This window comes from Drosophila kikkawai, chromosome 3L (genome assembly GCF_030179895.1).
Source record: "Drosophila kikkawai strain 14028-0561.14 chromosome 3L, DkikHiC1v2, whole genome shotgun sequence".
NCBI lineage: Eukaryota > Metazoa > Arthropoda > Insecta > Diptera > Drosophilidae > Drosophila > Drosophila kikkawai.
The window spans coordinates 17,997,334-18,020,943 of record NC_091730.1 but is presented as its reverse complement, the minus strand read 5'-3'; the positions used below and the strand labels follow the sequence as shown (position 1 = coordinate 18,020,943).

Below are 23,610 nucleotides of genomic sequence, written 5' to 3'. Positions count from 1 at the left end.
ATCAAACATTTAGTTCCTTTCAAATATATATAATATTATATTATATTATATTTATAATTTTATAGTTACATTTTCCTTCAATATTTCGTTACTTTTAAACAGCTCAGTTCCCAATTATAAAAGTTCTTCCTATAGGAATTCTCATTGCAAGTTTTGGGCCCTTGATACTGCACCTGCAGCAGTTTTCCCGCTACTTTTCATTCGCCTCTCTTTCACTCTCTCTACCCATTTTCTTTTGTGGCCAAAATGCAGAATGCAAAACTGGGAAAAACTCTAAAGAGAATACAAAAAAAACAGAAACAGAGAAGCAGGAGGAGGCGGAAATACTGATTGAATGGCATTCCATTGAAGTTGATGGATGCATTAAGAGGTTTGCCGGAGCTTCCAGCGACTCCTCTCACTTACACAGGCACAGGCACGGGGGTTTTGTGGTAACCAAAAACACACTCACACACACACACTGAGGAGACACAAGCTTGCCAAAGGGACAGGATAAGGCAGGAGGAAAAGGAGAAGTAGCGCAGAGAGCAAGCCGCCTGCATGTGCAAGGCACATATCTGTATAATGGATTGCACTTAACATGCCACACACAGCAACCGCAACAGCAGTTTGCCCCCCGCCCTGCCACCTCCTCCCCCCGGGCCATACATCATTTGCACCAGAAACTCACCTGAGACTGAAGCTGCCGCTGCTGTTGATGGTGTTGATGCTGCTGCTGCTGCTACGTATATATCGAAGCTATAAAAAGCGTCGTAATCCCGGCAACGTAACGTCTAATCCTTTTGTTTACGCTTATGCTAATCCGCACTCGCACTCGCACACAGTCGCAGTTGTATTTGTATTTGCATTTGCATTAGCATAGAGTGAAATTTAAATTTCGGCACACATTACGTGGGCGGGCATCACGACGTTACGCCCCCTCCTCGAGCGCCTATTGTCACACGCACACACACAAACACACACTCGGCCGCCGCCCGTAACGTAAGCCGTAAAGCGGAAGCGTAACGGTTAACGGTTCGCGTCGCGTAACGTTCAGCCAGGCGTTGCCGTTACGTTGCTTTAATGTCCTGAAATCCCAGTCGCAGTCGCCGCAGCCAAGTTGCCGGTGTATTTTGATTTAATTCGCCAATTGTGTGATCCCCGATTTGCATACGAATAATGCCGCGAACGCGCACTTTTGAAACCGCCTCCTACAACGCTCTCAATTTACATATTTTCGAGCATAAGCTTAAGTACTGCATAATATCTCACCAAGCACACTGTTCTCTATTATTTTCTCGCTTTCGTGTTTTATTTTGGGAGTTTTTTCTGTTTGGAGTTTTGCTTTTCGCGTCGTCGTATCGCTGGAAAATAATTTCGCTCGAAACACAACACGCATTCGCCGTGTAAACCGTTCTGTATTCGCCCTTCGTCGGCACCCGATTTTTTCAAACTGAGCACGTCGCATTATGCTCCGAGTATCTTATAGTACCATTTTCTCTGTCGATTCCATCAGATACTTCTGTTACTCTCTCTGTGCGTTCCATAAGATACTTCTGTTAGGCGACGATTCTTTTACTCTCTCTGTTATGGTTGCTCGAAGTAACTGTATTCGGCACCTGGCTTAGTCACCTCGGCTGAAGAGAGCGCGAAAAATGCCGCTAGCGAAAGAGAGCTCTATGTAAGCGCTCTTAATACAAGTATTGTTGTATTGGGACTGCAAATTAAAGATATAAAAATATAAAAAATAAATCAGGAATCAACAAAACGACATACCACATTAAAATTATGTGAAGACGGCCAAAAATTTAAGATTTTTATGAATTTGATAAACTTGATTTTATAATGTATAAAAGCTTTATGGCAGAAATAATGTTTGTGTCAATATACACAATATTTTAAAAAGAATAAACTGTCTGATCTACCTTTTCTATTTCGGAAAGTAAAAGCAAGAGTAAATTAATTTTGGGAGGCCGAACTTTGCAATTCCCAATTATTATGGGGATAATTCAAGACGAAGACGTTTATGGGAAACCCTGGGTTAATCTGAATATCTTGATCGCACACTTACCATTTTGTATATATTTTTAGTTTCTAAATTAATCTCCAAATTAGTTTCCCAACATTTTAAAATAATTTAATGGTATATATTTTTTATACAATCAGTGAATACTACCACACATAGAAACGAGGATTTTTAATAAATTATTATTCATTTCTTTAGTATAATTTCGTTTTTGGCCAACATAAAATGTAAAATTCACAGAGAGTGTAAATTAACAGCGATTTAAGAGAGTTACATATGTATGCATGTAGTTTTTTCTCTCGGCTTTTGTTTACAACTCTCTACGGAAAATGCCGCTAGCGAAAGAGCTGTAAGTGCGCCGGCGCTGTGGAGAGAGTTTTTCTGTTAGCGTTTACATAATTGAATTTGCCCCATCTGGGGCAATTACAGAGCGGTTGGGAGTGGGAGGGGGAAGGGCCACTTAACAGGGCTTTCCCAACAGCGGCAGGTGCATCAATGGAGCCGCTCTGTTAGGCTGTTTTGCTGTTACGGCAAATTGAAATGCCAGACGGGCAATTGAAAAGGTTCAAATGCCATGCACGTAGGCTAATTACCGCAATGTAAACAACATTTCTGTGCCGCGCGCAATGCAAATTAACATTAGACAAAAGACAATTGTTTTCGGCCGCCGGAAAGGGGCGATGTGGCGTGGCCCGCCCCCCTGGAGCACCTTGAGCTTTATTAATTATATTTTTTCGGTGGCTATTTAGCATGCCAGATATGAAAAGTCATTCAGGAAATACGGGAATATATTAAATTTGATGGCCAGTGAACTTGCCAGGTTTTTAATTTCCTAAGAAGTCCGCACCTTGAATGGGCTTACCGTGTCCGTTGCTGGCTTAAAGTTCCCAACAACTCACAACTTGCATTTATTTTGAGCTCGTTTATATTTATAGAACTAACATTTTACAAGCCCATCTTTAACATTTAAGGCAATGCCACCCAGGGGAATGCGAATAATCATGTTAAAGCACACACACTTTCACCGCGCTTTTAACAGGTCCATAAATTGCACGCTGTGGCTTTTAGCGGTCTGTTAGTGCATCGAACGGCTCATTAACATTAAACGTTAGCATGTCGAATTCATAGCAGCCGAAAGCGAAACGACCCATTAACAGCAGGCAGCTGCTCTCCTCTGACAGCCGAACGAGCCATTAACATTTAAATTGATGGCCGCTAACAGTGCGGCAATTGAGATGTTAACTTTGCAGCACGCACGCTGCAATTTTTTGTTGCCCTAGGTTTAACATGTAAACAAAGTCGCTGTTAACGGGCACTGTTAGGTGATTTAAGAGCATTTCTGGCAATGATCAATGAATTTTTAAAGTTAAAATCTATCTGACATGACAGTTTCTAATTCATGATTACAAAATATAAAGCATACAAATGAAAAATTATAATCATAACGGAATGGACAGCAGAAATATCTTAAGACTTTTCTATCATTATACAATATACGTTTTAGACTCTTTCAAAACTTTACAACTTTAATATTTTCTGTGCAATTTAAACAATTTGCAGCTCCGATTCTCTTGTAAATCAATCCCATCCCTGATCCCCTCCACCTGTTGGGCAACGCCCTTTGATTTCCTAATTAGCATTTGCACTTGCCCCACGGCTCGAGTAATTCAAAACCTGAGCTGAAGCCAGAATCAAGCGAAGCCTCAGAAATGTGTGCATTCCATTTGTCAACCGCAAAGCGCTGTTGACTCCGTTCAACTTTGTTTACAGAAACCAGTTTCAATTTCAGCCGTTTAACAGGGCGGGAGAGAAAACCAGTTTCCCTCACAATTCTAGCTCTCCGGCACTCATTCTCTCTTTCTTTGTTTTGTTTATGTGCTCTTTACAGCCTCCGAGGCGATTAACAGACCAACTGAATGGTTAACAGAGCCTTTGGCCATTCTGTTGACAGACAGACAGATTTTCAATGTCACAATTACTGAGAGAGCGCAAGAATGAGAGCTGGAGAGCCATGTGAAAGAATTTATTACGAGTTCAAAGCATTTTACAGCGATTGAGGAACTGAGAGTCTCTCTCTACCCCATTCATCTCAGGGAAAAGCGAGACAGAGAGAAAGAGAGAGAGAGAGAGCGCCTGTCGAAATGGTACATTAATAAATGAGTGTTTTATGCTTTGTCCTAGTTGACTTCATGACATTCATTCATTCATGGGATCCTTGCCTGCTCCTCCTTCTGTCTGCCCCCCACCTTCCCCACGACCCCCCGGAAAATGTCCTCTTAAATCGCCTTGCCTTGTCCTCCTCGGCGGCTCCTTGTCGCGTTAATTGCGTTTTTTATTAACTAAATTGTGTATATTTAATATTATTTATTATTCATATTCATTTCTTCTTAATTTATTTATGCCAGTTTTTTTGTCTGCCTTTGAGCATTTAAATTATTAATTATTTGCATGTTATTTATGTGAATTTACTTTTTTTGGTTTGTTTTCTCTTTCTAGGGATGTGCAGGGATTGAGATATCGATCAACTGTTATGTTATATATCGAAAATGTATCGAAAATCTAAAAATTGTTATATATTCTTTACATTTTAAGGACATACTGTTAGCCCATTAAAAATATATAATATTTAATATTGCTCTCAAGTAATATCGATAAATTCAATAAATTATTAAACAGTTTACAAAAAAAAAAAATTTTATAGTTAGTGAGTAAAATTACACGTACTGGTAAAAGGTTTTTAAAATAAAATGAGAAATACTTATTCGATAAATTAACATATAAAGCGATAAATCCGATACATATCTCTAAGTACTTAAAGACCTATTCATTTAATATCTACAATTTCTATATTTACCACCGATATTGCTCGACCATCCATACCTTATCCCCACTGTAGTTTTTTTGGTGTATTGATTTTGCAGTCATTAGTTTCCTCGCTGTTTGTTTTACATTTTATGTGCATTTTTAATTAGCTGACAGCATTGTTGTTTTTGCCGGCTCCCCATCTCGTCCTGATTGTTATTGTTGTTGCACTGCTGCCCGCTGACCTTTGACACACTCGTAGAAAAACGTTGACAGTTTATGGCCGGCTTTAATTGCTTCCATCGCCCGACTCGTCAAAGTTAATGTAAATGGCTTGTCAATCAATCAATTGATGGCCACAGGGTCCCCGTTATAGATTTAAGACCTGAGCTTATTTTATTTTATTTTTTTTTTTAAATGCTGAGCTAAGGGATTAGCGTTGGAACAGGGATCGGGATCCATCGAGAGGGTCTCAAAGGGAATAAGTTAATACCAGCGATGGGCAATACACGTGGTATTTGGTGGTGGAATATATTGCTAAAAAGTTAATAGTTATGGGTTTTTTTTTACGGAGGAGTTTTTTATAGGGAGAAAGTATATTGTGAAATAAGAAGAATTAAAATTCTTATTTTACAATGTACTTGTTCTTCGTCAATCAATCGTAAAATGTCTCACTTTTAACTTAATCTAGTTTTCTTATCTTATTTTATGTCAATACTGAAACAACGGAATAGTAACATAAATATAAAATGCAATGTGCTAAGTGCTCTAAATTCACTAAGATTTCTTATATTAAATAACAAAATACAAGATACTTTCTCAAATTCCCCATAGGGACTGCCCGCATTCTGCTCAAATACCCATCTCCAAAAGATCTGTATCTTTTTGTTTTGAGTAAATCCCCTAGGCACCAGGGGTCATTAGACCCTGTTCACTATTGTGACTATTGTGTTGTGTGTTGACTCCTGAGGGTCATCCATCAGATATGTACAAGCAATGAGCTTCAGTTCACGCCCTTGGCCAGCTCGCTCTTACTCACTCGCTCTCATTTGTGGTGGCAGGGCACGGGGCACGATCTACCTGTTGCACCTGAGTGAGCGCACCAATCAGCGAGCGGCGCACAGGTGATTTCTGAGTTATTTCTGGCCCTAGGGAACTGGTTGGCCAGCGACCATTGGTGGAATGAAGGTAAAGATATATTGCGAATACTTGTGATCTAAGGGGTTTCTTGCTTACGCTTTCATTGGTATGAGATCTACCATAGGGACAGATAAAAGATACAATATCTATTTGATGATGAATTATCTTAGCATTTATCCTCAAGATAGTAAAATTTTTCATAGATTTGAGGTAAAGATTATTAAACTAAATTTGAAAATGATAAAATACCATTTCGTCAACCTACAATAAAAGCTACGCTTCGTCTTATTATAAAGATATATAGTTTTAAATTTTTTATATTATTTATATTTAAGAAAACAACCCTTTAAATACATAGTTTTCAAATCAAGTTTATGCCTAGTTCTATACATCCAGGTTAAAACAGTTGACCTGCCTTTAAGACTTGCCAAAATATTTATATTTTCCATTTTATTGAATGCATGTTTTAATTGACAATTGAAAACATTTCACCTTTTGCACTATTGCACCAAAGCAAACTAATTTAATTATACATATAGTATATCGAACTGCAGCTCTGCAAATATATTTATGGCCAAAAAGCATAAATAAATATAAGAGCACTGGCAAAGTTATTCACAGACATGAAAAATAGCCTTCTGTTTGTGCTCAAAAGGACATGCAAAATATAACGAAACAAATTCACTTTCACAGAAATTGTTGTGCGGATTGAGGAAGTTGTGGAACTTTTGCACTTAAATTTCATTTGGCGATTGTCCAATTCCCATGATGCATTTCCATTAATTTATATAAATTTATGCAATTACTTTTGTTTATTTACTTGACCAGAGAGAGAGAGTCCACCTCCACCCACCCAGCTCCGCTCCGTCTCGCCCCGTTCTGCGGTCAGTTGTGTGTCCTGTTCTGGTCTCGCCTCATATCTCTCCGGCGCGCCCGCTTCTTGTTTGCATTGTGCTCCAGTGCATTGTCCTTGCAAAATATTTGGGTCACTTCTGTTGTCGCTGCTCAGTTTCGGTTGAACAGACCAGCAGGAGCAGGAGTTAAAGCAAAAGCAACAGCAAAAGCAGGAACGAAACGCGAGCTGGCTCAATTTTTTATTGACTTGACAGGACTCGCCACAAGCAGAGCAGCCAGGAGTCCTTCCCACTGTCCTGGCTCTCAATTTAAAGTCGCATTGTTGGCGACACATGTTTGACGTGTACAAATTTAATTTAATTTATTAAAATCATTATGTGCACAAAAGCAAAACAGGCGACAGAAATTACCCATGGAATGCCCGGCCCCAAACAAAGGACATCAGCACTCGAACGTAGGACTATGGACTACTCGGAGCTCGGAGCCGAACAGGACAACAGGACGAAGGAGTGTGCCATTGAATAAGTTTTAATGATGATTGCAGCGGCGTGCAGCAAACCGACGGCAAATAACAAAAGAGATGGCAAAGGAAACATTTGAATGTCCTAGTAAAATTTTGATACTCGAAGTAGTGATATCTTTTAAATTTAAGTTAAGTAAATAAGTAGAGTAAACTTAAAATAAAAGTATGTAATTTAAAAAGCTTATAAATTTTATTCAAAATATTTTCAGCTTGAATTTTTCAGGATATTAGTAGATCCTAGAGATACATATTACAGAGATATCAATAAAACGGAATATAAAAGTTAATATTTATAAAAGAAAAATATTTATTAAAACTAAAAATAAACAAATAGAAACACAATAGAATTGGTAATATTAATATTAATAAACAAAACCCTTCTAAAAACTCAAAAAAATAGTCACAGGAACACACGAAATATTCACAGTTGACCGAAAACGAAGGGGTTACTTTATTTCTGATAATACCGCCTTGTCTTGCATTTTCCAAGCCCTAATTACTAATTATACCATATGCAGGTCTCGCTCCGGCTGGTTTTACCCCAGAACGCTACAGGATATCGGGGCAGGGACCGTTGACGAGGACAAATTCGTTGAGTTCGCCTCATAATTCCTGCCAGGCCCGAACCACTAAGAAACCGCATTTAAATTTGTCGCAATTGCGTCAGTGTGGAATACCTGCACAGCGGGGTACTCAGGACCGAGGACCAAGGACCTCGACCAGAACGAGGCCAACAGCGGCGGCGACGCCGGTTAGCGGCGACTTGATGGCCAGGACCGGCTCCTCCGCTCCTCCGTTAGACAGACGTTTTGTTGTGGGCCAGGCCAGGCCAGGCGAGGCACATGCGAACGAATGTCAAGAGAGTTGGCCAGGAACAACCTACGCAGATAGCCAACCCTTTATGCCTGGCCCTTCCTGGGTCCTGAGTGTCCCTCTGTTGCGTCCGTCAGTCGGTGCGTCAATGACAGTCAAATAATTGACAGTAGTTGCGTGTTTGTGTGGCCAATCATCCGCCACAAACACGACGAACCATCCACACAGCTGCTACCTAAGCCCCCCTGCCTGTCTTGTTCTGCGCGCCACTCCTGTCACAGAGCCCCGCTCTGCCCCAGAGTCATCCTTTATTCCTCCGAATCGGACACTGCACTTGGCTTCTTCACTGGCCCGTTCTTCTGGGTCTGCACACAGAGAAAAACGGTAGAAGGTTTGGAATTTCAGCAAGGAGTTGGTTTGAAATTTATGAAATCTAAAGTAAATATATTTAGAATCATTTACAAAAGCAAGTACAACCTCTTACACGCCTTTTTTAAATGGTATTTTAATTGGGAAATTATCTTAATAAAAGTTTTCTGATTTAGAAAAATCTAGGGAAATATACTGTAAATATTTCTGACCTTTAAGCAAACTTTAAATTTAAAAAATATATATTTAATATTTACTTTATAATCAGTGATATTTTTCTCTTAATGCAGTCCACTCCAGGGAGGCGACAGCGTTTTATTATGGCAGACACGACACTCAGCTGCAGAGGGAGGCGGCAGGCAGTTGGACGAGGGGACAGGATATCACGGGGCTGCGCGAGAGAGTGAGAGAGAGATTCGAGGACTAGGGGGAAACGAGTTATGTCTTTGGCCTGGGCATGGATTTTAATTTTTATTGCACACCCGACCCGCCGGCTCTGGCCCTGGTAATGGGCGAAATTGGTTAAGAAATTAGGGGAAATTAGGGGTTGGCAATGTCTGTTATTAGAGACTCTCGACGCTCGACTCTCGATGTTCGCTGGTCGCTGGTCGATGCTCGGCTCTCCTCTCGACTCTGTGAGTCCTGCTCCAAGGCCTCGATGAAGGGCCCGAGAAGCATGTGTGATGTGCAATGGGAATGGGCTGCGACATTGCGACAATTCAACTCGAGGGAATGAGGAGTGCAAAATGTTACACATTCTCCTCTTTTTTTGGCAGTGGCTTAGATCGTGGATCGTCCTGGGGGTGACTTTTGCAGTCCAGGGGTGAGCTCGCCATAATTAATGATAGAGGACACGGGGCGGAAAGTGTTTGACTAATCGATTGTCAATGAATTGCATTTGGATTGCCACGGCACAGGGAAACTCGTGACTCAGTCACTTAACCGTTACAATTGCCCCACTAATTAATTCGATTCACGATTAAACCGAAAGTTGAAGAACACCAGTCGCGAAGCGTAACCAACCGTCCAAACACGCTGTCCAAACCCAAACAACCACTACTGCTTTCCCGATGATCCCGATGTTGCCTCCGTCCTTGTCCTGGCCAAATGTGGGAATATTTGGTCAAATTAGTTGTGCGAATGAAACGGATTATTTGGGGGAAAATTGGGTACTGCGATTTGAGGGAAATAATGACTAGTTTACGATGTTGACAAGGGGGTTTTCTTGGGTAAGTGAGATGGGAGTTATGTCGGGGAGTGAATATAAATAAACTAGATTTATTCTTTCAAGAAAAACTTGGGTATATTTAGTTTAAAATATTTGAATCTGTCGTATGTTGTTTTACTAGTTTAATTTACTAATTAATTTGATTATTTGGGAACTAAAATGCATTTATATATATTTTAAAAATCAATTATATATTACTAATTAAAATTGCTTGCGTTTATTACCTCTAGATATCTTTTGAATTTTACCTTAAGGGGGTCTTCTCATTCAAAAGCCGTTTTTTGGACCCTTTTTAAAAAAATTCTTATTTGAAAACGCAAAGAATAATTAAAAACTTTTTTTATTTATTGAATTCAAAAATGTTCAAAGTAACTAAAAAAGTTGTTCTTGCCTCGATACGAGGGTTGTTCAAAGAGTAATGAGACTTCAAACATGGTGGTCGAAAAAAAAGGTGTCGTCCTGGCGGCCACGATTCAGGGTCTCCAGAGCGTCCGAAATGAAAAATAAAAACGGGGTTATAATCAGAATTGATGTCATTTTCGGGTGACGGAACAGATTTTTTTTAAAATTTTTTTAAACAAAATGGCGGCCATTTAAAAAAAAAATTTCGATTTCGGGCTTTTTTTTTGTAGTTTAATGTAAAAAAAAAATAGAAAAAAAAATTTAAAAAAAAATCTGTTCCGTCACCCGAGAATGGTGACAATTCTGCGTCGACTCCACTTTGTTTCATGAAAATCGGTTGAGTTGAACTGGAGATATCATGGCCGCCAGTTCGAAAAACGTGGTTTCGAGATAAACGCGTTTGAAGTTTGAAAAAAGCTCATTTTGCGAAGAACTTGCTTCACAAATAAGGCTGTATCTTCTAAAGTATTTCGAATTTCTAAAAATCCTTTTGGGGACATATACACACCATCCCAAGCTATAAATAAATGCAAAAAAAAAAAAATCGAAAAAAAAAAGTTGCCCAATGAGAAGACCCCCTTAAACCATCAAAAATAAACCCTGCTTCTTACATAAAAAACTGACTACAAATGTCTCGTTTTAAATTCGATCAATATTCCAAAAAAAAAGCACACTATTAAACTTAATTCACCAGGGCGTCCCTGTACTCAAAGGACATGTCAAATTAACTACGAGGTACACCTTCCGGTCCGACGACTGCCTGCCTGACCAGGCCATGACCAGGCCGGGGACCTTTTAGTATTCTGCCAGCCATCAATTTATTAATTTCGAGCGAATTTTTGTATAACCACCGCTTGGAAGCTTGTGAGCTTGTGAGCTTGGGGTCCATCATTTGGTACGAAGTCCGGCCTGTTGCATATAATTAGGGGCGTCCCAGGCTAAATTGCTGCTCTGGGCCTGCACTCCGATTCCAATGCCCGAGTCTTTCTTTCTTTATTTTTTTATATATATTTTTTGTGGTGGGCGTTGACGCTGCCTGTGACACAAATTACCCCAATCGGCGAAAGCTAATCAAAGCAAAGCATGTCTCCGTCAAATTGCTCACCAAGCCAGGGAGAAAAGAAAAAATAAATAAAATAAAAAGAAATAAAATCGCATGCAAATGTGAGTAAATATTTAATTTAATTTAGCCCCGGCTTCTGCGGTTCCACACGGGGGCGTTCGACATTTGGCATTTGATGTGGGCCGGGGAGCTGGAGCTGTGGCTCTGGGTGTTTGTGTGGGTAATAGCGGCAATATCAATTTGTTTTATGAATTGCAATGGCAATAACTTGGAGTTGAACTCCCTTACTTCCCCCCAAGAGCCACACACACACACTCATACACACACACACAGTGAGAAAGAGACAAATCTACGGAGATACGAATGAGTATCTCTGGGACGGGCTTCGCCAATACATTTTGCACATTTCTTCCGCTTCATTTCCTGTAAAGGAGCGTAAATTTCATAGTGATTGGATTTTATCAGTGTGGCCTCATCTTTGACACTCCGCACCGATATCCAGCTAGGGGTAGGACACACGAATCGATTGGTTACGCAAGTGAAAAATTATTATTATACTCGCGCAACGGCCGCACAGGGTAGCGGGGGTATATTGGGATTTTGGGTAAATGCAATCGGTCGAATAACTTAAAAGTACATATTATACTTCACTATATATATGATAAATTTAAAGAGAAACCCAAACTAAACCAAAACTATAGACTGTTATCTAGCTCTTTGTTTTATTTGATTTCAAATATATTAATCACACATTTCATGTACGTTATTTCTAAGAAGTATTTACAATAAATATATATAAATTAAACTTCTTAAGTTTCATTGTATTTTTATTTATTTATCTGCTTTTCCCCCTCTTTTAACAGGGTATCAACTATTCGTTTAAGCTCCAACATACATCGACACCCTGCACTTGTTTTCGTTGCGTATTTTTTATGTCTAGCCATTACTGCAAAAATTGTTAGAGATATTTTTATGATGCGGGGATAGAAGGACGATTCTGGTTCTGGATTCTGAGTCCTGAGTTCGGGGTTCGCTTTGGCGTTTTTGGCTTTTGTCAAGTCCGCCTGCTCAATGCAGCATCAAATTGCCGGCTCGTGTGCGCGTGTGTGAAATGTGTTTTGATTTAGTGCAGCATTTACATAAAAAAATTTCATCAATTTCCCCCTTCGAGCGAAAAGCCGGAAAAACGGAAAGGGGAAAATGGCAAAAGGGGGTAATTGCCCGGGGGAATGGCAACGACTGACTATCTGAGTTGGCTCATCGCCTCGTGACTTTGATGCATAACTCTCGACTTTTGTCGATCGGTTACGCTGATAAATGCTTCGATTGGATTAGAATATATTTGTGTGTCCTTGGACCGCCTTAAGCCGGTGGGCGTGGCAGGACCTTTTGGGCCAAAGCGTGTGCTTTGGAAAATTGAAATTGCCAACGAGCGGGGCGGGACGGTCATGGAAATTGAAAGTTGTCATGGTCTTGAGGGCAAAAAAAAAACCAAAAAAATATTGAGGGGGAAAGTGGAAAAGTGGAAAAATGGAAATAACGCAGCTGTTGAACATATCTAACACATCTAAGCCAGGGCTTAGCCGGGGCGTTCCCGAGCTCGAAGGGGGCCGGAAGCGGCAGAGCCGTGGAGCGTTCATGACAGCTGAGGTCCCGTTCCTGGCCAGCCAGATTTGTCACAGTCTCATATCCGTGTTTTGGCCGAAGGATTTGCTAGCTTGATAAGCCGTCCACTTATGTCACAATTTGCATTTCGGTTGATTCCTTCTCGATGGGGGGAATCCCAGGAACGAATTGGGGGTTGGTTTTTTTTTGGTTCAGTTTGGGTTCACCTCAAAACTGTATTTACCAAGCCTTCGAAATCCAATTGGCACTATGAGATGAAAGTTAAAATACTATATTTCCAAGGATCAAGCCTCTCAGAACCTAATAAACACAGCAAATCGTTGCCTTAAGACCACTGCCATCCCAGTTATGACCTTCATTCATTTCTGGCCTAATGGCAGCAGCCCCTCAATCTGACCGAGGCCAACAACTTTAATTTAAATTTGATTACAACTCAAATTTATTGCCCACATCCTGAGCAACCCAACCCAAGGAGCAGTCTGTCCACATGGAACTTGGTTAGACCTCCGCAGCATATGCAGCATGTGGCGAGGGGAGAAAAAATAATCTGGCGGTGGCCAAAAACCGACGACCGTCATTAACCACAAATCCTTTACTTAACAGTACGTAAATTTTTGGCATGGCTCGGCCCGAAGATAAGCCGGGCCCCCCCTTTAAGGCCAGAAACCGAAACCCATTCGGGACGGACCTCGGTTGGGGTTTATTTATATGCGCATATCATTCGACCTTGACGGAAAAGCAGAAACCCACTCGGGTCGTAAAGACCAGGGGGGAAGGGGGAGGGAACTTGTCTAATTAAACACTCCACATGGAGAAATAAATTTGGGTCACATCGTTAAATAAATATAAGTGGGTTGGTTGGTCGTCGTCTGGCCAAAAGCTCTAGCGCTTTCCATTTCACGATTTACATAAAATCACCAAAAAAGTTAATTTATTTCAAGCCTTTTGGCATTTTGGCATTTTGGCTTATTGCCCTTTGTATAAGTGTGTGTGTGTGTAAGTGTGTGTTGCATGTTGATATAAGCCTGAACTCATCTCTGGCTCCTTTGTTTTTCAACCCCCCGCCCCAAGGCCAGTTAATGTCTTTAAAGCGTCAACCTCAATTAAGTTATTAAAGGGTTGCCTAGGCTTAAAATAAAACCTGTCCGTAGGGGGAGTTTCAGGAGCTTTACAGGAATGAAAAGTGGTCTGGTGTCAATGAAAAGGTTGCTGAATAAGACATTAAATGGATTTAGTGTAACAAAATTATCATAAAACTTGATTTCGTGTGAAATTATAGGTGGTAATGCGTTCCAGGAAAGCCTAAAGAAGTCTCATTTTGAAGATTTAAATTAAATTACTAATTAAATTTCTTATTAGGTTTGTGAAAAGTGTTGAGGTTAGGAAACTATTTAGTTTTGTTATTATATTTCATATACATATGTGTCTGATTTCCAATTATATCTCAAGAGTTTAATCAAGGTAAAACAACTTTAACTTCGTGCTTCTTTATACAAATTAAAAACCTTAATATTTTATAAGAAATTTACCTTTTAATCAGTTAGCCAACATGTGGGAAATTTTTATTTTTTAACTATCTTAAAGAAAGATCTTGAACTTTTTAATTAGCTAACCAAAATGTGACACATTTTGTAAAGGAATACTTTTTTTTACAAATCACAGATCTCTTAACTAAGAGATTTTGATATGTTGACACACTTTTAGAGGATAAAAAATATATTGAATGGAAAATTGTATGATTTAACTATACTTACAATTATTCAATCATAGTCTTGATCTTCATTCCTTTTTTCCGCAGTGCTTGACTATTGCCAGATCTCATTTTCACATCTCTAGTACATTAATCTCTATAATAATATATATATACCTATTTATATATAGTATATACTTTATATATGTCGTTGGATTGGCGTGCAAATATTGTAACCTGCTTTTCCGAGACGCCGTCCTGGCTTAATTTAATTTTCTACCTATTATAGCCATGTGCGTGTCAACTTTTGGAGCCAAGCGATTTGCGCCCACATACAAACACACACACACGCACACACTTTGGACCGAGTCCTGGCAAACTCACACCCCCACATGGAAATCTGTACAAAGCGTTAAAGCTCAAAGCGGCTTCACTTGCTCGGGCTCTCTGGGTGCCGGGGAAAGAAGCCCCTCTAAACACCCCCTTTAAACCCCCCTTTTACCTACCCCAGGACCCAGTAAAGCCCCCCTTTTTACCGACATATGTACTACATTTTGTCTGTCCCGCCGCTGGTTTCGCTGCATTTGTATTTGTTTGTTAGCACTGCCAAGCACTCTAACTGGGCGTCTAAATACAGTTGTGATCAGAAATCTAGCTGTAGAAAATTATAATAATTATTAAAAATTTATTCAAAAGTAAGATTACATTGATTTTTGAAGTTTAAAAAATTATAGAGCTTCAGAAAAAACTGTGGTTTGATAATGCAACAAATGAATTACATTGTTCATCTTTTAAAGGATACGATTTCTATAGATTTACATTTTAAAATAGATTTAGCTTTAACAATATTTTGAATTTATTAAATGAATATTATTTAATTATAAAGTATACCACAAACCCCTTAAGTATTAGAAACTAACATTTCAAAACTGAAAAAATATCTTCGTTTGCTCTTTATTGTAAGGGTGAGTGCGAGTGTGTGTTTGGGTAAGTGTGCGGCAGCGTGGTTGTGAAAATGTTATATAATTACACTTTGCGCATTTTCACAATGAAGTAACAATGTTTTAATTAAACCATTGGAAAGCCAAATAACTCTTGTTTGCTGCGGAGCAGCTGTGGGGAAAGAAGGACCCAAAGACAGAGGGTCAGCAAACCTGAAGAGTGTGTGTGTGTAGTCAGACGGGGAAAGAGTTGAAATAAAATAAGAAACAAATTAAAAATGTTTAACTTCTTGGCTTAATTGGTTTTTAAACAACAAAGGTGATCATTTTGGCAAGTAAAACCAGGCTAAAATTAGTTAATAACATTTTTACATAAGGAGTTAGTTAAGGAAAAAGGTATAATAACACCTCTTAATCCTAGTTTTCCTTTAACTTTTGTATCTATTGAAACAATGGAATTGGAACACAAACGTAAAATACTAATGCATCTTATGGTGAAATGCTAAAAATTACCATATTTTTTTAAGCTAGTATCTTATAAAAATTAAAATAAATAAGTTTAAGATTTAAGATATCCACACAAAAAATAATTTTCTAAGATATTGAAATGTTTATTAAGTTCCTTTAGTATTTAACAAGTAGGTATATATTTTATCAAAAATAATAATGATCCCCAAGAGTAATTAAATGCTTAGCTGCAGTTTTGTCCATCTGCAATAAATACATTACTTTATTACTTAATAATTCCTAATAAATTTAAATTAACCACTTACCAATTTTCGAATTTGGTCATGAACCATTTTATTATCAAAATCTAGTTCCAGCGGCTTCCCTTTTTTCGAAACAATCTCAATTAAGCGATGGGCAAAGTCAGAATTCACTGTGCGTATTGGCATGTAAAAATGGAGTAAGCTTTTTCATTCGGATAATGTTTTGCAAATGTATGTATCTGGTTCATAAAATGGTATCCTTAAGCTTAAATGCAATACCTCCAGGGTCTCGGCATGGCTCAGAATCCATCTTAACATGTCAGGGGTACTGATACTCCAAGCTTGCCAGTCAAAATGCAACCAAGCCTCCGGTTTACATAGTTTGAGTTCTGTTAAGGCCGGACAAGGTACTTCTTTCCCAACGTAAAGTTCTGGCATTGAACCTGTAGCGTTTGAATTTATTTAAGGCGATAGCACAGCTTATGTATGTTGAGGCTTTCATTATCAGCTCCTCCAAGTTACCCAAATTTCGCACTTCAAATACTGGAAAACAAAGGGAATCAGTAGAGCTACATCATCTTAGAATTTCATTCAACGCTTTCTTACATTGTTCGCCGCAAAAATGAATTAAATGCAGTCTCTCTAAACTCGGCTGCAGCTTCAGTAGTTCCACAATCCCCAAACGATTATAAAGATCTGGGTCGATGCCCAAGGTAATTGATATCAGGCTTCTTACTTTAGTCAGCAACGATTTTATGGCGTTGAGATTCTCCTCCGAAACAACAAGCTCTATGGATTGCAGGTTGGGGCAATGCTGTTCCACCAATTTCAGTTTGTCACCCAACACATTGGACCCATCAATATGATTCACGCTTGATCCGCAAAGTTGCAGGACTACCGACAACTCCTTGACGTTCAAGTAAGCAATTTTGAGTTTCTGAAGCTTTTGGCTATTGTGAAAAGCGAAAGCCAATCCGATATGGGGATGAACCTGAGCCAGAGAAATTTGCTCATTCAGAGTTGGCAGCTCCTTAAATATTAAACCAAGAACTTCCAGCGGCAAGTCGGTTAAGTTTCTTGATGGATTCATTTTCCGGCTATAATTAGGGATACCAGTTTTTTCAGAATTTGTAAGGCTCGTTTCGGTGCTTCTCGTACAGACAGAAAAATGACATTAAAACAAACTGTGACTACGACAGTGATATGGGTTTAAGGTATAGCATGACACAATTGTATTGATGAAAGTATTAAAACGTAATGCAAAAATATCATTAAAAAGTATATTGAAAGTAAATGCATCCACATGTAAACATAAATGTTGGGTAATTTCTTTGCTAGTCCCATATTTGTCAGAGCTTATAAAAATCTCCTGTCACTATGTTTGTTCGCTATAGACTCCAAAACCGCTTAACAGATTTCTATCAAATTTGCAGGCAATATGCAGGTTGGTTCAACTTGAGAGATAGGATAGCTTAGAACTTTTTCATCATGGCAGCTTCGGCAGAACAAGGAGGAATCTTCTTTTTTTATGCACTCCTCCGAAAGGGCTTACCGATTCTCATGAAATTAAGTGTGCTTATTTAACCAAATCTCTATGCTTTGCTCGGGCTGTTTTGTTGATGAGTTTGCACAAAATTGGTCGAGAGGTTCTTCACATATTACATATTTTGTATGAAATTATTTCAACAAATCGCATTTCGTCAGATTGTCTTTTCTATTATTGTCATTTGTTATTCATAATTATTGTTTTGTGTTTATAAGTGGTGAGTCTCTAAATTCTCATTTGAAATACATTAAGAAGGTAAGATATTATTTTCAGCAAAATGCCACCGAAAAGATCGAATCTCAACAACGTAAGCAGCAGAGTGGCACGACGCAGACGTTTCGAAAGAGCTCATCAGTCAATACAAGAAATAGAGCTCAAAGAATTAGGACAGCAGAAGGTCGTGCACGAGAATCCCAGGAACAGCGTAGCGAACGTCTGCAGCAGAATATTACGAGAATCAGGGCGGCTCGAGATAGAAACATAGATATGTATAGTACGAGCACAAGAACGACAAAGGCAGCGGAACAGTCGCTCATCAGTTCGTTCCATTCGTTCGTCTTGCTTTTGAATATGCACCAGATATTAACTACTCTGCGCATTCAAAAATTGCTATCGGTGGAAAGAACACAGAATGTCAATATTGTGAGGCGTTTAAATTTCGGAATGCAACTGCCGATATGTGCTGCGCATCAGGAAAAGTCGTGCTCTCTACCTGCTCCGCCAGAACCTTTATTAACCCTTCTTGCTGGAAATTCAAATGACTCCAAATTATTTTCGCGTAAAATACGCAAATTTAATTCTTGCTTCCAAATGACGTCATTTGGGGCCACTAAAATTTGTGATCTTGCATCCGATGGACGTAATTCTGAAACTACATTCAAAATACAAGGCCAGATGTACCACAAAATTGAATGCCTGATGATAATCCGAAAATTCTTCAAATTTATTTTATGGGCAATTGTGAAGAGCGCGTAACGACTCGGTGCCAGTATAATTTTATTGAACAAGCAGAGGAAGCGGTTTAGGAGTCTATAGCGAACAAACATAGTGACAGGAGATTTTTATATATTAAGATTACTGTTGAAGGTTTAATATTTTATTTACTGACAACTCTGTAATATGCTCATTGTTTCCGTATTGTTTCCTACAAATAATATACATGACAAAACAGTGTTTGCCGGGTCAACTATAATTAGTTCGGGCCCAGCAAAGGGGGTCGGGTCTGCTAGTTAAATAATAAAATAATGTATTTATTTGCAGATTGCTAAATGTGCAAAATGTGTGGCGCCTTAAAGAAAACGCCAACAAAATGCGCGGAGAAATAAATGAGCCAGTTTTACAATTACCCAGCTCGTAACACGCATAAGCTTCAGATGCCAGGATGCAGGATGCCCAGGATGAGCCTGAGGATGAGCAAAGGAGTGGCGTAATACTTAGCGCCAAGTGGCAAGTGGATCTGAAGCAGGCCATCCCATCCGCCTGCCATATGAATCAACTGGCAGTCAAGCCGAGTCAGTCGCTGCCACGCATTGAGACCGCACTGTGCCACGTCCCCCCCCACGATCCTGCTTCTCCTCCTCCTCCTCCTGGCACTGGCTGGCATTGCGCAAATTGCGCACGAATCTTAAATTGAATTGTTGAGCTGCTCCGCTTGCAGCTGCTCCTGCCGCACAATAGCAGTTTCCAACCTCCAAGTGATGCATCCACCCTGAAACCCACTCGGACCACGCATACTTCAAGTTGCGGCAACAGCAGTTTTGACTTCTCTTTCCGCTTCTGCAAGCTTCACTTCGGCGCAGAGATATAGCCACATATTGTTTATATATAAACATAGATATATGTACATATATATATTTTGGTGTAACAGCGTTAAATGGCAGCAACAATTTGGACATCTTTAGCAGTGAATTATCAGAGATAGACTTTACTTAAGAGGTGCCTTGGCGAGATCTTTTTAAGCCAGTTGTTAGAAATCAAAACGAACTAAGATATTTCTTGGTAAAGAAATTATAAAAATAAAATTCAAAAGGTTTAAAATCTAAATTTATTAAGTAAGTATAAGTTTAATTCATTCCCAGTTAATCAAATTCCAAACTTACTACTTTCTATAATTAATTTTTCATGTTTTACTGTCCCTTTTTCCAGTGTCTACTGTACTTTCTGGCTACCCTAAACTCCCCTTGCCTGAACTCCACCATATTTGAGATGTTTTCAACTTTTGCTGCGGTTGGCAAGCAAAATTGCATTGCCTTTGTCAGCAATGCGTTTGTTTTATCTAATTGCTGGCCCTCGTCCTTGCCCACCCACAATACTGATGGGTGGTTGGTGTGTGTGTGTGTGTGAATGCCTGTCTGAGGATACATCTAAATTTCCACACGTCGTCTGGCATTAGATAAAGTATCTGCTTATATATGTGCACTATATGCTGTACACATAGTTTATCTTCTTGCCGAGTCTCAGCTGCTCGTGTGTGTGTGTGCTGGTCAACAGCTTTTTACAAATTAGCTGGCTAACGGAAATGCAAACCTGTGGGCCAGAATGGGGGTGTGTGTGCCAGTGTGTGTATTTTCGCCCTTTCATGCTGACTTGGAACTTCCGGCGTATTTATAATTTATTTCCTTTTCTGCCCAGAGCCCGCCGCCACGCAGCTGCTGCTCCTGCTTCTGATGCTGGCCGGCCAACCCCCGAAAAACTCCAGAGCCCCCCCAAAGTTCTCTGCCCTCTGGCCGCTGTGTATATATGTGGCAGGGTTTCGGCCAGGGCCAATTTATTATCCGCAGTTTAATTGGAAAATTCTGATTTCCATTTTAACGAATTAGCACCTGCGACAAGCGCTCTTAATGAGTTATACGGCAGCTCGCCCGAGATGACGTGCGAAAGCGAAAAAGAGTGTATTAATGTGGCCAAATGTTGCAGCTCTGGGGTTACCCTTTAGGAGACTTCCGGCGGTGGAAAGTATGCTATGAAAAAAAAGTTTTAGGTCCTGCAATATTGCCATTTTGAACTGAAGGTCCTTTATCTAGTTAAGTAAATAATTTAGGCTGTTGTAAATGTTTATAAATATATTTCAACTTGTATTTAAAGCTTCCTACAAGTTTTGTTTATTTATTTTAAATTGGTACAACTATTTTTAGCAAGTTCTTGATATTTTCATATTACTTTCTTTATAAAATATCCATCCTTTTTCCCTTTCGAGTATACCCTTGATACTCCCTCTCATTCATACTTACTGCCCAAAGCTTTGGGTCTGTAAATTACATTTTTCGGGCTACTGCAGGCCACACGCAAACATATAAATTGCAAGATTTATATGACAAATTTTATTTAATGCATTTTTATGTGCCCTGTTTGTGTCTGTGTGTCCCTCAGTGCGGCCTGAAAAGGACCCGAAGGACCAACGCTGCTCTTGGTCCTGTTTTATCCAGCGGCCTGAGCCCGTATTTATTTTTCCCATTGCGGCCAGCTTTTTGTTGACCGCACGAGGCTTAAGCCTTTGGCCTTTTTTAAACGCTTTGCAATGTGAAAAATCCTAAAAAATAAAAACACCAAGACCCAAGGTGGAAGCAAACACAGGCACACACAAAATTATGGCAGCGAAAAAGCGGTCGTAAAGCGATTTATGTATTTACAATTAAATTTTGAGGAGAGGTAAGCTTCGATGGCAACTCAATGCAGTTCTGCATAAAGAGGATACGGGCAGGAGGAGCACAACTCGTTACCCAGAAAGGACCTGCAAAATGAATGGAAAGGGGGCGCAAATCGGATTTCCGGAGTTTACTGCATTGTGATGGAGTTGCCAGGACAAAGTCGCAAATAGAGAGAACGGAGGGGAGTTTGCCTAACTCGGGCGACTCCTCCCTCCTGCCTCCTCCCTTCGATGTAATTATTATTGCCGGATTCCAGTTTTCCGGTTCTGGTGCTGCTGGTATTCCTGGTTCTGGGTGTTTGTGTTCTTGTTATTGTTTTCAAACCGGCGTGTATTTGCCCTTGTTCTGGCCCTTGTTTTATTTGCTGCCCAATACACGGAGGCAACATTTAGTTTCAATTAAAACATTTCAATTTTGCGGTTGAAAAGAACACACACAGGAGCACACACACACACTCGTGGATCGAATAAAAACTCAAACAAGGAGAAATGCAAAAAAACAAGAGCGAGAAAAAATATATACAACACGACGAATAACCCCAAATTAGTTAGCATGTAATAATTTGACACTTGCACTTTAGAGAACGGGGGGTTGAAAAAATAAAAATAAAAATAAATAGGGAGGAAGTCAGAAAATCCCCCATGAAATGCAGCCAAATGGAAATGAAAATATACGCAAAAAATGTTGACAGCAATTTAATTAAAAATCTAAAAAATGTCAACGGGCATGTCATCAAAGCATTTCAATTAGCACCCGCATGATTCTGTTTCTATATGTAACTTTCATAATTGTATGTACTATATCTCCTGGGGAATAATTAAAACTGTTTAATTTTAAATAAATATGTAAACGCAGACTAATTTTCTATTAATTTATAATGTGGAAGAGACATTAAACTGTAGGTATTTGAGTCATTTTTAGAAGAGATATTTACTTTATATTTTCCATAAGAAATTTATATCTTTAAATATACATTCTCGAGTTATCAAAGTCTTAGCTTCATCCAGGTATTCAACAATTTCCCTGCCTTCATTTTCACTTCTAATTTCGGGAAAACTATAGCACCGGCAAATAACTTTTCCTATGTTAACCGCTTCAAGCTTTCTGCATTCGAAACTTGACGAAACATAGACACAATGCTCAACTTTGATTGCTTCGAGTGTGTGGGTGTGGGGACACAACCCTGGGCTTATCTCTCCGATTCAGTCGCCAAGAGTTTTTGAGACACAGACAACTCCTTCTGCACTCATCAACAATGTCTCAAACAGATTTCTGATACTTGACCCTAGACTGCGAAGCACAGAGAGAAATAATAAAGAAATTTTTAAGAGTCAAGGTTAAAAGACCAAACAAGATACCATATTTTACAGATAAATTGATTAGAGATTAATTATATTTATTTTTAGCCTTACAATTTTCAGTTCGTTGTAGTTTTCTTTAAGTAATTATTCAGAAATCTTTATTTTTCTTTTACAAAAAGCTGCTTATAAACATGACTTTAACTTAGAATTACATATTAAAAATTTCTAAATTTAAACCCAGATAGATTCATATTTAAACAAGTTCTTTACTTCCTTCAATAAATCTAAAATTATAAAACCTTAACTTTTATATATATTTTCCCGGATTTTCCCATCTAACATCTACATTTCTTATATTTTCCAATAAACCGTTGTATTCATATACCAAATGAAGAGGCTTTAAGCCTCATCCAATCATGACATTTTTCTGTGTGCATCCATCCATCCACAAAGGACCCTTGGGTGCAGCTTCGTTTTGTTACTTTTGTGAGCTCTCGTTATCATTATCACTGAGAGGAGCCAAGTCAAGGCAAGCCAGGGACCAGGGACCAGGGACCAAGACCCAGCGCCATAAAAACAACTAAGCAAACAGTTTGAGTTATGTTTCATACGAACAAAAGGTGACGGGAGGGGGCGGGTGGGTTCATCTATCTTAAGAACTCATTATCTGTGGCAAGTTTTTAAGCAAGTTAACTTTGCTTTGTTGCGCCAACCCTCGACCCTCATGTATTTATTTCGAATCAACTCGCATTCGCTCCGACCAACTTCAACTTCATATCTGAAGCTATCAACACACACATTTCGTCCGGCCCCTCCTTCGTCCTTTTTTAAGGGCTTCGGCAACGGCTGCTCCTTCTCAGCTGCTTACATTGTTTTCCTTTTACCATTGTTGCGTCTCTTTTGGGGATAAGAAAAACCCGCAATTAGAAGCGAGTAGCAAATTTAAGTG

The 23,610-nt window shown here is 39.3% G+C and overlaps 1 protein-coding gene and 1 long non-coding RNA gene across 2 annotated transcripts in view; both read right to left on the bottom strand.

Annotated features, from left to right (window-relative positions):
• olf413 (DBH like monooxygenase olf413) overlaps positions 1-14,648 on the bottom strand; it is a 136,291-nt gene extending 121,643 nt beyond the window's left edge. Inside the window, exons 1-2 of the mRNA XM_017175464.3 lie at positions 14,581-14,648; positions 671-1,696 (exon numbers count right to left, since the gene is read on the bottom strand). The gene's annotated coding sequence lies outside the window, so the exon portion shown is untranslated. The remainder of the gene's footprint in view (positions 1-670; positions 1,697-14,580) is intronic.
• Positions 14,649-16,044: 1,396 nt separating this feature from the next.
• LOC108080621 (uncharacterized) lies at positions 16,045-17,919 on the bottom strand. Its single transcript, XR_001770919.3, has 3 exons — positions 16,774-17,919; positions 16,231-16,710; positions 16,045-16,168 (listed from the first exon to the last, which is right to left on the bottom strand). It is a non-coding gene; the product is annotated as an uncharacterized lncRNA (long non-coding RNA).
• Between the last annotated feature and the right edge of the window lie 5,691 nt (positions 17,920-23,610).